Source organism: Malania oleifera, chromosome 2 (assembly GCF_029873635.1).
Source record: "Malania oleifera isolate guangnan ecotype guangnan chromosome 2, ASM2987363v1, whole genome shotgun sequence".
Classification (NCBI taxonomy): Eukaryota; Viridiplantae; Streptophyta; class Magnoliopsida; order Santalales; family Ximeniaceae; genus Malania; species Malania oleifera.
In genome coordinates this window covers 4,220,609-4,234,199 of record NC_080418.1, presented here as the reverse complement: position 1 = coordinate 4,234,199, position 13,591 = coordinate 4,220,609, and the positions used below count along the sequence as shown (strand labels likewise).

The 13,591-nt window shown below is 38.8% G+C and overlaps 1 protein-coding gene across 1 annotated transcript in view; it reads right to left on the bottom strand.

Annotated features, from left to right (window-relative positions):
• Window positions 1–1,675: 1,675 nt before the first annotated feature.
• LOC131148544 (serine/threonine-protein kinase STY8) overlaps window positions 1,676–13,591 on the bottom strand; it is a 57,531-nt gene continuing 45,615 nt past the window's right edge. Inside the window, exon 5 of the transcript XR_009135003.1 lies at window positions 1,676–1,716. The gene's annotated coding sequence lies outside the window, so the exon portion shown is untranslated. The remainder of the gene's footprint in view (window positions 1,717–13,591) is intronic.

Sequence of the window (13,591 nt, the reverse complement as noted above, 5' to 3'; positions counted from 1 at the left end):
GAAATCTGAGAAAACTGATAAACTGTACAAAATATATCTATTTATCATGTAATCTTTAAAATATGACTGTGTATTTGAGTTTACTATCTGAAGGTACTGCTAGTATAATAATATAAATTGCTGCTGTGTGATATATCTGCATATAAGAACTTCTGCTATACCCTAAGATCTGTATATCATGATATAACCCCTCATGATAGGGTTGTGCGGCCCGTAGGCTGGACTTAATTTGGTTGGCCTACCAGGCAAGTCAATCTATATCTATACATCAACCAATCTAGCCCACTGCAATATCTCTGGGCAATCTCCAAACTCTAACATCATCTAATTAGCCACCTCAACCCAGCTCGTTGGGGAGACTGCAATCTCTCCTGGCTCGGCTAGACGGAATCCACATACTATCTAAGTTATGTGGTTGCACTCTATTATATACTAACAACGGTACCGTGCTCTGCTGTATATTTATCTGTCTGTAATTTTCACAGGGTTCTGTAACTGTGTAATACTTTATACATATATAAATATATAATAATCTTGCCGCTTTTAACATGATTTCAAAAACAACCATAGACTATATTTCTGAACTATATTATCTGAGATATCTGACTGAAATATATATATTATCTATATGTATCATCTATGCTTTTTGTCTGTACTATCGTAATATCTGTAGAAAATATCTATATATAATATCTGTATACTATGTATATAATATATGTATGCTCTGTATATAATATTTGTATGCTCTATATATAATATATGTGTGCTCTATATATAATATCTGTATACTTTGTATGTCTACTGTAGCATCTTAATGCTATCACTGTATAATCTGTCTGAATAAATTGTCTGAGTGTTATGGTTTAGAAATCATGTTTTCTGAGAAATCCTGTAAGTCTCATTCATTTCTAATATTCTGAAATATCTGAATATTTGTATATCTGTAATACTGTAAAATCTATATGTATTGTACTGTAATAAACTCATGTTAACGTAGTCTTATGCTCAATTTCTGTAATTCTGCTATAAAAATAATATTCATAATTCTCTAGAAAATAATCTGATATACATGCTTATAAATACACTTTCATAATCTTCTGTATAAATATTAAAAATTGCTAGCATAGCATATTTCGCTTACCTTAAATCTGAAAAACCCCTATAAAATTCTGGTTCTATACCCGCAGGATTCCTAACTCAACATTCTGAAAACAATATCCCCCAAAACAAAACATCAGTATTTCTTTACCTACAACATTTCTTATAACACAAGGAAGGCGTAATCTGAATAAAATACCTTACCCTGGATTTGGGATGAATTTCAAATCAACTTTCCCCATGATCTACTTCGATAGACTTGTAGAGAACTTGGCCAGAAGCGTCGTGGTGGCCTCAGATCTTCAATCCGGCAAAAATGGGGGCAAGATCAAAGAGAGAAGGAGAGGGGGTCGCAGGAGAGAGAGAGAGAGAGAGAGAGAGAGAGAGAGAGAGAGAGAGAGAGAGAGAGAGAGAAAGGTTTCTGCTCTGAAATTTGATTAAAAATCCGAGTTTCAGCTATTTATAGTGTAACACCCCCGGACCCGCCACGCAGGGCCCGGTGCATTAAGAGACCGACACGAGTCTCTGATACCATTCATGCAACGGAAATAATAAATAACTTCAAAAGAAAATACCAGAGTGCTATATTTACATACATTGATCCATGATAATTACAACCTAATCCTTTATAATATAAATCCAAAATTAATACATATTAAACATAAACTAAATACATATCCGATTTGCTACATTTAACTCACAAACTACCCCGCCCTGGAGTTATCTAAGCTCGATCACCTGGATAACTTGAAAAGTTTTAGCATACGACGGGGTGAGACACCTCTTAGTAAAGAAGAAATAGTTTATAATAGTGTGTGGCTGAAGTGTTTATAATACAATTAAAATATCCTTCTAAAATGTACACACAGTCCACAAGTAACCTAGACGTCATACATATAATTACACAAAATCAACGTCATTATTGTCCTTTCGCATATTCACAACCATCAGTATTTTATTGTTAATTTTTCGAGAATATGGAAATCTACCCGCCCATACAAGTAGGTTTCCTCTATTCTAGTACTAACACCAGGGCACTCACATTTCTCAGTAAGCCCTCGGGTTATGTATTCAGGTAAAGACACCGAGAATGGGGAAGATCACCTGCCCATGCAAGTGGCTTCCCTCTACCCTAATATCCATAAATAACTACCAGAGTACTCGCCTTCCTCAGCAAGCTCTCGGGTGGAATACTCTACTTTACCCAAAATACTAAATTTATTAACATTCGTACAAACCCAACACAATCGCTTCACAAAATTTCATACATACGCTCATACCATAATCAATCCACACAGGATCCAATCAGGTAGCATTAGTGTCCACACAGGACTAATCAACACACAACATCAGTGTCCACACAGGAATAATCATCACACAGTATCAGTGTCCACACAGGACTAATCATCACATAGTATCAGTGTCCACACAGGACTAATCAACCAACCTGTTCATGATAAATAGGTAAACAACCTCCTCATACCACTGCCATGGTTTACCTCCTAGTATAAACGCCCATATAACGACCTCCTCATACCACTGCCAATGTTATATGACGGTTATACAAAGTACGATATAACGACCTCCTCATACCACTACCAACGTTATATCGTCATTTACATGAACCACACCACAGATCAATAGCACACCTGACTAGTCAACCATGTCCACACAATTACCACAGTATACTCAACCATCCAGTATTTTCAGCCAAACAAAGTTCACAATCCAACCAGTATATTCAACCAAACAAGATTTATAGCCAAATAACATTCACAATCTCAATGAATTCATCATTCCATTATACTCATAATCATTTAATTGTCAAAATGGTCTCAACCACACAATTTTTCCCAATTTAATACATATATAATTAAAACAGTATTTTCAATATCAATTTGATTCAAAAAAATTATACCTGTATATGTAGGATTTTTACCCAAAATTAGTCATTTTAACAATTACTAAAAGCTATTATAAAATATTTCCCCTTACCTAATTCTCGAAAAGCCCCTTAAAATGACCATTCCTGCACCTGCAGGGTTCCCCGTTCAACGTCCTGAAAACCACATCTCTTAGAACTAAACGTTAGTATTTCTTCGCATATAATATTTCCAACAACTAGGGTAAAGCCAAATTTTACATAAAAAGTCTTACCTTAAATCTGAGATGAATTCCCAACTAGCTCCACCGACGATCCACTCCAGTAGATTTGTAAAGAACTCTTCCAGGAGCGTCATGGTAAATTCAGATTGTCGAACCGGCGAAAATCCGGCCTGAAATCGAAAAGAGAAGGGAGGATGGCCAAATTTCTAGAGAGAGAGAGGAGACATGCAGAAGAATTCGCGCAAAAATGAAAGAATCCACTATTTATACACAGGGATTCGTCGACGAGACGCCAACTCATCGACGAATTTTAGTCATGAAAAGACCCTCTCGGTAATTCCTCATCGACGAGACACGTTGATTCGTCGACGAGCTAAGAAGAACATTCGTCGACGAGTCCAGTCTATTCATCGACGAATATGTACTACAACCCATTTCCGAATTTTTTTTTATTATTTATTTTTTTAAAAAAAATTCTTGGGTTGTTACATAAAAGGCTGGATTCGTCGATGAGACACGTCACCTCATCGACGAGTTCTATAGAAAGTTCATCGACGTGCTTGCACCGTCATCGACGAGTTTCAGTCTGCTTTAAACCTTCTCTCGGTATCTTCTCATCAACGAGATCTTGAAGAGCCCTTGTCGATGAAACTCCTATGTTCGTCGACAAGTCTGTTGAAATTTCTTGGGTTATTACATTCTCCCCTCCTTATAAAATTTCATCCTCGAAATTTACTATCTGTATTACCTTTTATCATCCCATGAAAGCAAATGGTCTACTTATTTTATTACCTGCCCTCACTTATGGCGAAGGAATATCGTTGTTACATTCTATGTTCTGGGAGATTACATATAGAAAATTAAAAAAAATAAAAAAAATAACTAAAACTATCTACTAACTAAATTCATACATGTACTTGCAAAAGAAACTTATTTAACTTTTATACTTTACCTGATTACATCTATACCTCTTGGAACAACTGCGGGTATCTCTGTTTGATCTGCTCCTTGAGTTCCCAAGAAGGTTCCTCTATAGCGTGATTCTTTCACAAAACTTTTACTAGCTGAATTTCTTTTGTATGTAATTTTTGTGTCTTTCAGTCTAATATTTGCACTGGTGCTTCTTCATAAGCTAATAAATCCTTGAGTTCTATCTCTGCATAGCTAATAATGTGGGATGGGTCTGGGACGTATTTCCTCAACATAGCAACATGAAATACGTCATGTATTCTGGATAAAACTGGTAGCAAAACTAGCCTATAGGCAACTAACTCTATTCTCTCTAGTATCTCAAAAGGGCCAATATACCTAGGGCTCAACTTGCCCTTCTTCCTAAATCTCATAATTCCTCTCATAGAAGCTACTTTCAAAAATACCCAATCTCCCACTTTGAACTCTAATTCTCGGCGGCGAGTATCTACATAACTTTTCTGCCGACTCTGTGCGGTACTAATTCTTTCTTTAATTAGTCGAACCTTTTCACAAGCCTACTGCACAATCTTTTGACCCAAAACTCGCCTCTCGCCTACCTCATCCCAGAAGAGAGGAGAACGGCATCTCCTTATATACAGTGCCTTATATGGAGCCATGCCAATACTAGACTGGTAGCTGTTATTATAGGCAAATTCTACTAGTGGTAAAAACTTAATCCTACTACCCCCAAAATCTAGCACGCATGCACGAAGCATATCTTCTAAGGTCTGAATTGTCCTCTCAGTTTGATCATCTGTCTGGGGATGGAAAGCTGTACTAAATGCTAACTGTGTACTCATAGTCTCATGAAAGCCCTTCCAAAACTGTGAAGTAAACCGAGGATCTCGGTTTGAGACTATGGATATTGGCACACCATGGACGGGAACTATCTCCTGAACATATACTCTGCCAGTTTGTTGATAGAATAGCCAACTTTAATAGGGATAAAATGAGCAATTTTCGTCAAACGATCAACAACTACCCAAATTGAATTCAATTTCTGCCGCACTGGTGGTAACCCTGTGACAAAATCCATAGATACGTGGTCCTACTTCCATTCTAGAATAAACAACGGCTACAACTGTCCTGCTGGTCTCTGGTGCTCAGCTTTAACCTGCTGCCACGTTAAGCATTGCTGGATGAACTCGGCTATCTCTCTCTTCATTCCACTCGGCTAGAAGTACTCTCGCAGATACCTGTACATTTTAGTACTACTTGGATGTACGGTGTAAAGGGATCCGTGAGCCTCCTCTAATATAGTTCTCTTGATCTCGATATCTATAGGAACATAGAGCGAAGCACGGAATCGCAGGGCTCCGTCATCTGATATGCTGAACTCTTCTCCCTGACCATCCTGCACTCTAACCATCACCTTTGCCAACTCCGCATCATCACCCTGAGCTTCTTTAATCGTCTCGTATAGCATAGGCTGAACCACTAGACTGACAATAACTTTCTGAGGACTCTTCTCTACCAATTCTATGCTAAGCCTCTCTAAATCCATCAGAATTGAGTACTGAATCCCCGTAACTGTCAGTACGGGTCCCCCTGATTTCCTGCTCAGAACATCTGCTACTACATTTGCTTTTCCTGGGTGTTCATTAATAATACAGTCATAATCTTTAATAAGCTCTAGCCACCTTCTCTGTCTCATATTAAATTCTCTCTTGGTGAAGAAATATTTCTAACTCTTGTGATCTGTAAAAATTTCGCACTTTCCACCATACTGATAATGCCTCCAGATCTTAAGAGCGTACACCACTGCAGCTCCAAATCATGCACAGGGTAATTCTTCTCATATTCTTTAAACTGTCTAGAAGCATATGCAATAACCCTATCGTGCTGCATCAATACGCAACCAAGGCCTTTCAGGGACGCATCACTATATATCACAAATTCGTCCTCCCTTGATGGGATAGCCAACACTGGGGTAATAACCAACTTTTTCTTCAATTCCTGAAAACTATGCTCGCAGTCGTCAATCCATTCAAATCTTACATTCTTTCTTGTGAGTCTCGTCAACGGGCCTGACAAACTAGAAAATCCATCAACAAAACGTCGGTAGTAGCCTGCTAAACCCAGAAAACTCCTGACTTCCTGAATGCTTCTTGGCCTTTCCCAATTTATCACTGCTTCTATTTTAGTTGGATCAACTGATACACCTGCTCCAAAATTACATGGCCCAGAAAAGTAACTTGCCTTAGCCAGAAATCACATTTCTTGAATTTTGCATACAATTTTCTTTCTCTCAATATCTGTAACACCAACTTCAAAGGATACTCGTGCTCCTCGAAACTCCTCGAATAGACCAGTATATCATCAATGAAGATAACGACAAATTGGTCCAAGTATGGATGGAACACCCGATTTATCAAATCCATGAATACTGCTGGTGTGTTAGTCAATCCAAACGGCATTACCAGGAATTCATAATGCCCATATCTGGTTCGAAATGCGCTTTTTGAAATATCTTCTACTCTCACTTTTACCTGATGATAACCCGACCGCAAGTCGGTTTTAGAATAAACCTGGGTCCCCTAGAGCTGATCAAACAAATCTCGATCCTGGGAAGAGGATATTTGTTCTTAACTGTTAGTTTATTTATCTCCCTGTAATCGATACCCATCCTCATGGTTCCATCTTTCTTTTTCACAAACAAAACTGGTGCTCCCCATGGTGACACACTGGGTCTGATAAACCCCTTATCCAGTAATTCTTGCAATTGATCATTTAATTCCTTTAACTCAGTTGGGGCCATTCGGTATGAATCTTTAGATACTGGTACTGACCCCGGTAGAAGATCCACTGTAAATTCAACTTCAAGATCCGGTGGTAAACCAGGTAATTATTCTGGAAATACGTCTAAAAATTCTCTGACCATAGGGATATCAGCTTGTTTTACTTCTTCTTTTGGAAATTCTTTAATATAAGCAATAAATCCCTGACAACCTTCTTGAATCAATTTTCTCACCTATATAGCCAACACAAGCTTTGGCAAAGAACGTACCCGCGAACTAGGAAATTTGTATTCTAGCTTGCCCAGAGGTCTGAAAATTACTTCTTTCAAATGATAGTCAATACTAGCGTGATTATCTGTCAACCAGTCAATGTTCGGAATTATATCAAATCCTTGCATATCTAATATCACCAAATCAGCTAGCAATATCTTTCCCTGAATAGTTACTAGAAATCTCCTGAGTACCCTTCTACATCTCACCACTATCCCAATCAGCGTGGCTACAGCAAACCCAATATCTAGCAATTGTGCCTCATACCCCGTTAACTTAGCATATACTACAGAAACAAAAGAGTGGGTGGCACCTGTATCAAATAAAACAACAGCTATAAATGAAAAAATAGTAAAGGTACCTGTAACTACTTCTCCAGCTACATCGGCATCACCTCGCGTCAACGCGTACACTCTTGCCGGTGTCGTGTTCCTCTGCTGTCCTCCACGGGGTGCCTGATAACCACCTTGGTATGGTCTGGGAGCTGGTGGCTAAGCTGGCAATCCTTGGCACGACCACGATCAGTGCCCGAGTTTCCCACATCTGTAGTAGACGTCCTCACCCATCCCAAATTCACTTGGATGTTTGCGGCCACATCAAGGATAGGTAGGAGCAGCCCGTCCACCTTGAAAACCACCACGGCCCGTCATCCGTCCCTGACCACCTCCGTAGCGATATCCTCTCCATGGCCATTAGCTAGAGCTCGCCTGCAAATCCTGAGGCACAAACCTTTTTTCCTCTAACCCTGAGTTGCAGCACCTCTCTGCATACCACTCTCAATGATAACAGCTCTATCCACCACTTCAACAAACGTTTGAACTCGAAAGCTAATAACTTGCTCAAATAAATTATGTCTCAGGCCTTCTTCGAACTTTCTGGATTTCTTTTCTTCATCTGGTGCTAAATATAGGGCGAAACGTGATAACTGAATATATCTGGCAGCATACTGGGATACTGTCATCTGCTCTTGAGCCAAATGCAGGAATTTGGCTGCCTTCGCACTCCGAACGATAGCAGGGAAATTTCACTCGAAGAATAACTCCTTGAAACGACTCCAAGATACTGGCACTGGATCTGACCTCTGCTCCTCAATCAATCGCACTGATCTCTTCCAGTGCTTTGCCTCTCCTATCAACTTAAATGACGCAAAGGCCACTTTTTGCTCGTCTGTACATGCCAATACTGCTAAAATTTCCTCGACATCCTGAACCCAATTCTCGGCCACAATCGGGTCAGGTCCTCCAACAAAGGATGGAGGCTTTATCCGTGTAAACTGCTCGATCGTGCAGTCATGCTCTTCCCCACTCCTAGCCATTTCAGCCATTACCTGAGGAGTGATGCTGCGCAAAACGGCCTCTGTATCCTCACCTCCCATACTGGAAGGTCCTGGTCTATCACCCCCTGCATCTGCACCACTACTCCCTGGGTCCATCCTAAAAATACATAGAACATTGTTTGAGCATCTTATCTCTCGTACAAATCTAATCTACTTAAACAACACCCCAATTCTTACCCTAAAATCCAATCCTGCAACCTAAACACACGACTCGTCGATAGTTTACTTTGGTTTTCCTGAAATCGTCACCCCAGGAGAAACATATAACCCATCACAAAAATCATGTATTCAGACCATAGAACACAACCTCAAATTCTTTTCCTATATTCTGGTATTGTTTCCGCTCCTTTCTAAAGTCTACAGAACCTAACAACCTACGCTCTAATACCAAACTATAACGACCTGCTATTTATTCAACATTTTTTCCTAAATATAATAAATGTCATCTATCTGAAATACTGAAAATAACATCCCAGACCTAAAGAGCACTGAGGAAACTCTATCTGTCATACGTATCTAAGCAGCGGTACACAAAACTGGGAACCGCTATGTACAATACAATACCAGAAAATTATAACCAAAATACCTAGTGACGCCACTATAATCTGAAAACTATCCCAAAACACTGTTATCTCCAAAAATACCTACCTTTCCTACAAGGGCAGCTCAATTTAACCTCTACCCGCGAGCTTGATCTGCTCGCCTAACTGGATCTCCTGAAAAATGATAAGTCATTGGGATGAGACAACCCTCAGTAAGTGGAAAATGCTATTACTAGTGTGTGGCGGCTGAGTTACATATTTAAAATACTAAAACAATACTGAAATCTGAGAAAACTGATAAATTGTACAAAATATATCTATCTATCATGTAATCTTTAAAATATGACTGTGTATCTGAGTTTGCTATCTGAACGTACTTCTAGTATAATAATATAAATCGCTGCTGTGTGATATATCTGTACATAAGAACTTCTGCTATACCTTGAGATCTGTATATCATGATATAACCCCTCATGATAGGGTTGTGCGGCCCGTAAGCTAGACTTACTTTGGTTGGCCTACCAGGCAAGTCAATCTATGTCTGTACATCCACCAATCTAGCCCACTGCAATCTCTCCGGGCAATCTCCAAACTCTAACATCGTCTAACCGGCCACCTCAACCCAGCTCGCTGGGGAGACTGCAATCTCTCCTGGCTCGGCTAGACGGAATCCACATACTATCTAAGTTATGTGGTTGCACTCTATTCTGTACTAGCAACGGTACCGTGCTCTGCTGTATATTTATCTGTCTGTAATTTCCACAGGGTTCTGTAATTGTGTAATACTGTATACATATATAAATATATAATAATCTTGCTACTTTTAACATGTTTTTGAAAACAACCATAACACTATATTTTTTAGATATATTATCTAAGATATCTGACTGAAATATATATATTACCTATCTGTATCATCTATGCTTTCTGTATGTACTATCTGTAATATCTGTATAAAATATCTATATGTAATATCTATATACTCTATATATAATATCTGTAGGCTCTGTACATAATATATAAATGTTCTGTATATAATATATGTGTGCTCTATATATAATATCTGTATACTCTGTATATATGTTGTAGCATCTTGATGCTATCACTGTATAATCTGTCTGAATAAACTGTCTGAGTGTTATGGTTTAGAAATCATGTTTTTTGAGAAATACTGTAAGTCTCATTCATTTCTAATATTCTGAAATATCTGAACATCTGTATATTTGTAATACTGTAAAATATATATGTATTGTACTGTCATAAACTCATGCCACACATTTGAATAAACGTAGTCTCATACTCAATTTCTGTCATTCTGCTATAAAAATAATATTCATAATTCTTTGCAAAATAATCTGATATACATGCTTGTAAATACACTTTTATAATCTTTTGTATACATATTAAAAATTGCTAGCATAGCATATTTCCCTTACCTTAAATCTGAAAAACCCCTATAAAATTCTAGCTCCATACATGCAGGGTTCCTAACTCAACATCCTGAAAATAATATCCTCCACAACAAAACATCAGTATTTCCTTACCTACAACATTTCTTATAACTACAAGAAAGGCGTAATCAGAATAAAATACTTTACCGTGGATTTGGGATGAATTTCAAATCAACTTTCCCCACAATCTGTTTCGACAGACTGGCAGAGAACTTAGCCAGGACTGTCGTGGCGGCCTCAAATCTTCAATCCGATGAAAAATAGGGCCAGGATTGAAGAGAAAAGGGAAGGGGGTCGTAGGAGAGAGAGAGAAGGGTTTCTGCGCTAAAATTTGAATAAAAATTCGAGTTTTAACTATTTATAGGGCTGAATTTATCAACAAAACACGTCACTTCGTCAACTAGTTCTATAGAAAGTTCGTCGACGAGATCCTGAAGAGCCCTCATCGACGAAACCCTTGTGTTCTTCGACGAGTCCTGTAGAAATTTCTTGGGTTATTACAAATGTGATGACATGTACTTTTACTATTTTATCATATCCAGTTGTTGTTTTATTTTGTTCAAGTGCTACTAATTTCTTTGTCTCTGTATCCTATGTCAAATTATCTAGAAGTGAGACCTAGACATTAGATATAGAATTGTCAATAGCTACACCGTCAGGGTCAGTGATGAGGTGTCAATGGGTACTAAAAGGTTTTTCAAAAGAAATTCAGAGGAGAGTGCTACCAGCTGACCTGATCGTGTTAGAGATGTGTGGGTTTGATGTAATACTGGGTATGAATTGGTTAGCAGTTAATCATGCCTGTATTGATTGCCACCAGAAAGAAGTAATTTTCATGCCCCCTAATGAACAGGAATTCAGGTTTATTGGTTCACGAGTACGTGCTCCGTCGCAGTTAGTATAAGTCATGTAGGCAAGCAGATTGCTCCTAGACGGAGGTCAGGGGTTTGTCACTTTTGTAAATGAAGTATCAGAAAATGAATTGAAGCTTGATAGTACACCAGTAGTACGAGAATTTTCAGAAGTTTTTCTAATAGAGCTACCTGGGTTGCCTCCCGAACGCAAAGTGGATTTTGCTATACATTTACCTCCAGGGAGGACACTGATCTCTAAGATTCCTTACCGAATGGATCCAGCTGAATTAGGAGAATTGAAGGATTAGTTAGAAGACTTTCTAGATAAGGGATTTATACAATCCAGTGTATCGTCGTGGGGAGTTCTAGTGTTATTCGTAAAGAAGAAAAACGAGATTATGAGGATGTGTATTGATTACAAAGAAATAAACAAGGTTACTATTAAGAACAAATATCATCTACCCCGTATAGATGATCTGTTTGATCAGCTCCACGGTATACGAGTGTATTCCAAGATTATCCTCAGATCAGGTTATCATCAAGTGAGGGTAAAAGCATAGGACGTTGCTAAAACAGCCTTCAGAAGCAGATATGATCACTACGAATTCCTTGTTATGCCATTTGGTCTGACGAATGCTCTAGCTGTATTCATGGACTTGATGAATAGAGTCTTTCACTAGTATCTAGACCAGTTTGTAGTGATTTTTATTGATAATATTCTGGTTTACTCGAGGAGTTTAGAGGATCATGAGGTGCATTTGAGACAGGTACTGCAGACACTCAGAGAGAGAAAGTTTTATACCAAGTTTAGTAAGTGTGAGTTCTGGCTTGAGAAGGTTGCGTTTTCGGGCCATGTGATTTCAAGAGATGGTATTTCAGTGGATCCCAGCAAGATTAACGTGGTAGTAAATTGGGTCAGGTAGAAGAATGTGCAGGAAATCAGAAGTTTCTTGAGATTGGCGGGCTATTACCGTCGATTTGTTGAGAGGTTTTTAGCCTTATCAGGACCTCTCACACATTTGACCACGAAGAATGCTAGATTTATGTGGGATGAAAAATGCGAGCAGAGTTTTCAGGAATTAAAACAACGGCTCGTCACTGCATCAGTACTGACGATTCCATCAGGAGGTGATGGTTATATGATTTATAGTGACGCGTTTTTGAAGGGGTTTGGTTGTGTACTGATGCAGCATGGTAAGGTGGTAGCGTATGCTTCCAGACAGTTGAAAGAATATGAAAGGAACTACCCTACTCACGATCTGAAATTGGCTGATGTAGTGCATACACTGAAGATCTGAAGACATTACTTATATGGTAAGAGATGTGAAATATTTTCTGATCACAAGAGTGTAAAGTATTTCTTTACACAAAAATAGTTGAATATGAGACAAAAGAGAATGCTAGGACTCATCAAAGATTACGACTGTATCATCAGTTACCACCTAGGTAAAACAAACGTGATGGCTGATGCTCTGAACTATAAATCAGAGGATACAACACAGTTAGCAGTAGTAATTCAGCACCCAATTCATATGGACTTGGAAAGGTTCATTGTGGAGTTAGTGGAAGATGATCCTCAGGCTGGTTGTACATCCTACACTATATGAAAGGATTAAAGCTGCTCAGGGTAATGATCCAGAATTAGCAGAAGCAATAGCCAGAATACAGGATGGTCAAGGAGAGGAATTAAGCATTTCTGATGATAGGACTTTGAGATTTCGCACCAGATTGTGCGTACCTGTAGATGATAGTATTAGAAGAATAATTCTAGAAAAAGCTCACAGATCTCTATACACAGTTTATCCCGGCAGTACAAAAATGTACAGGGACCTGCGATAGTTCAACTAGTGGAGTGGTATGAAGAAAGAGATCGCTGAGTATGTAGCGCAGTGTCTGATGTGTGAGCAGGTAAAAGCTGAGCACTAGAGACCGGCAGGTTAGTTACAGCCACTATTTATCCCATAGTAGAAGTGGGATCATATATCCATGGATTTTGTTTCAGGTCTGCCGTCGGCATTACATAGTCAGAATGCGATTTGGGTGATTGTAGATCGGTTGACTAAGACCGCCCATTTCCTCCCTATCAAGATCAACTATTCTCTTAGCCATTTAGCAAAGATTTATGTTTAGGAGATAGTTCGTTCTCATGGAGTGCATGTATCCATAGTGTCAGATCGAGACCCGCATTTTGCGTCAAGTTTCTAAAGGAGTTTGCAAGAGGCTC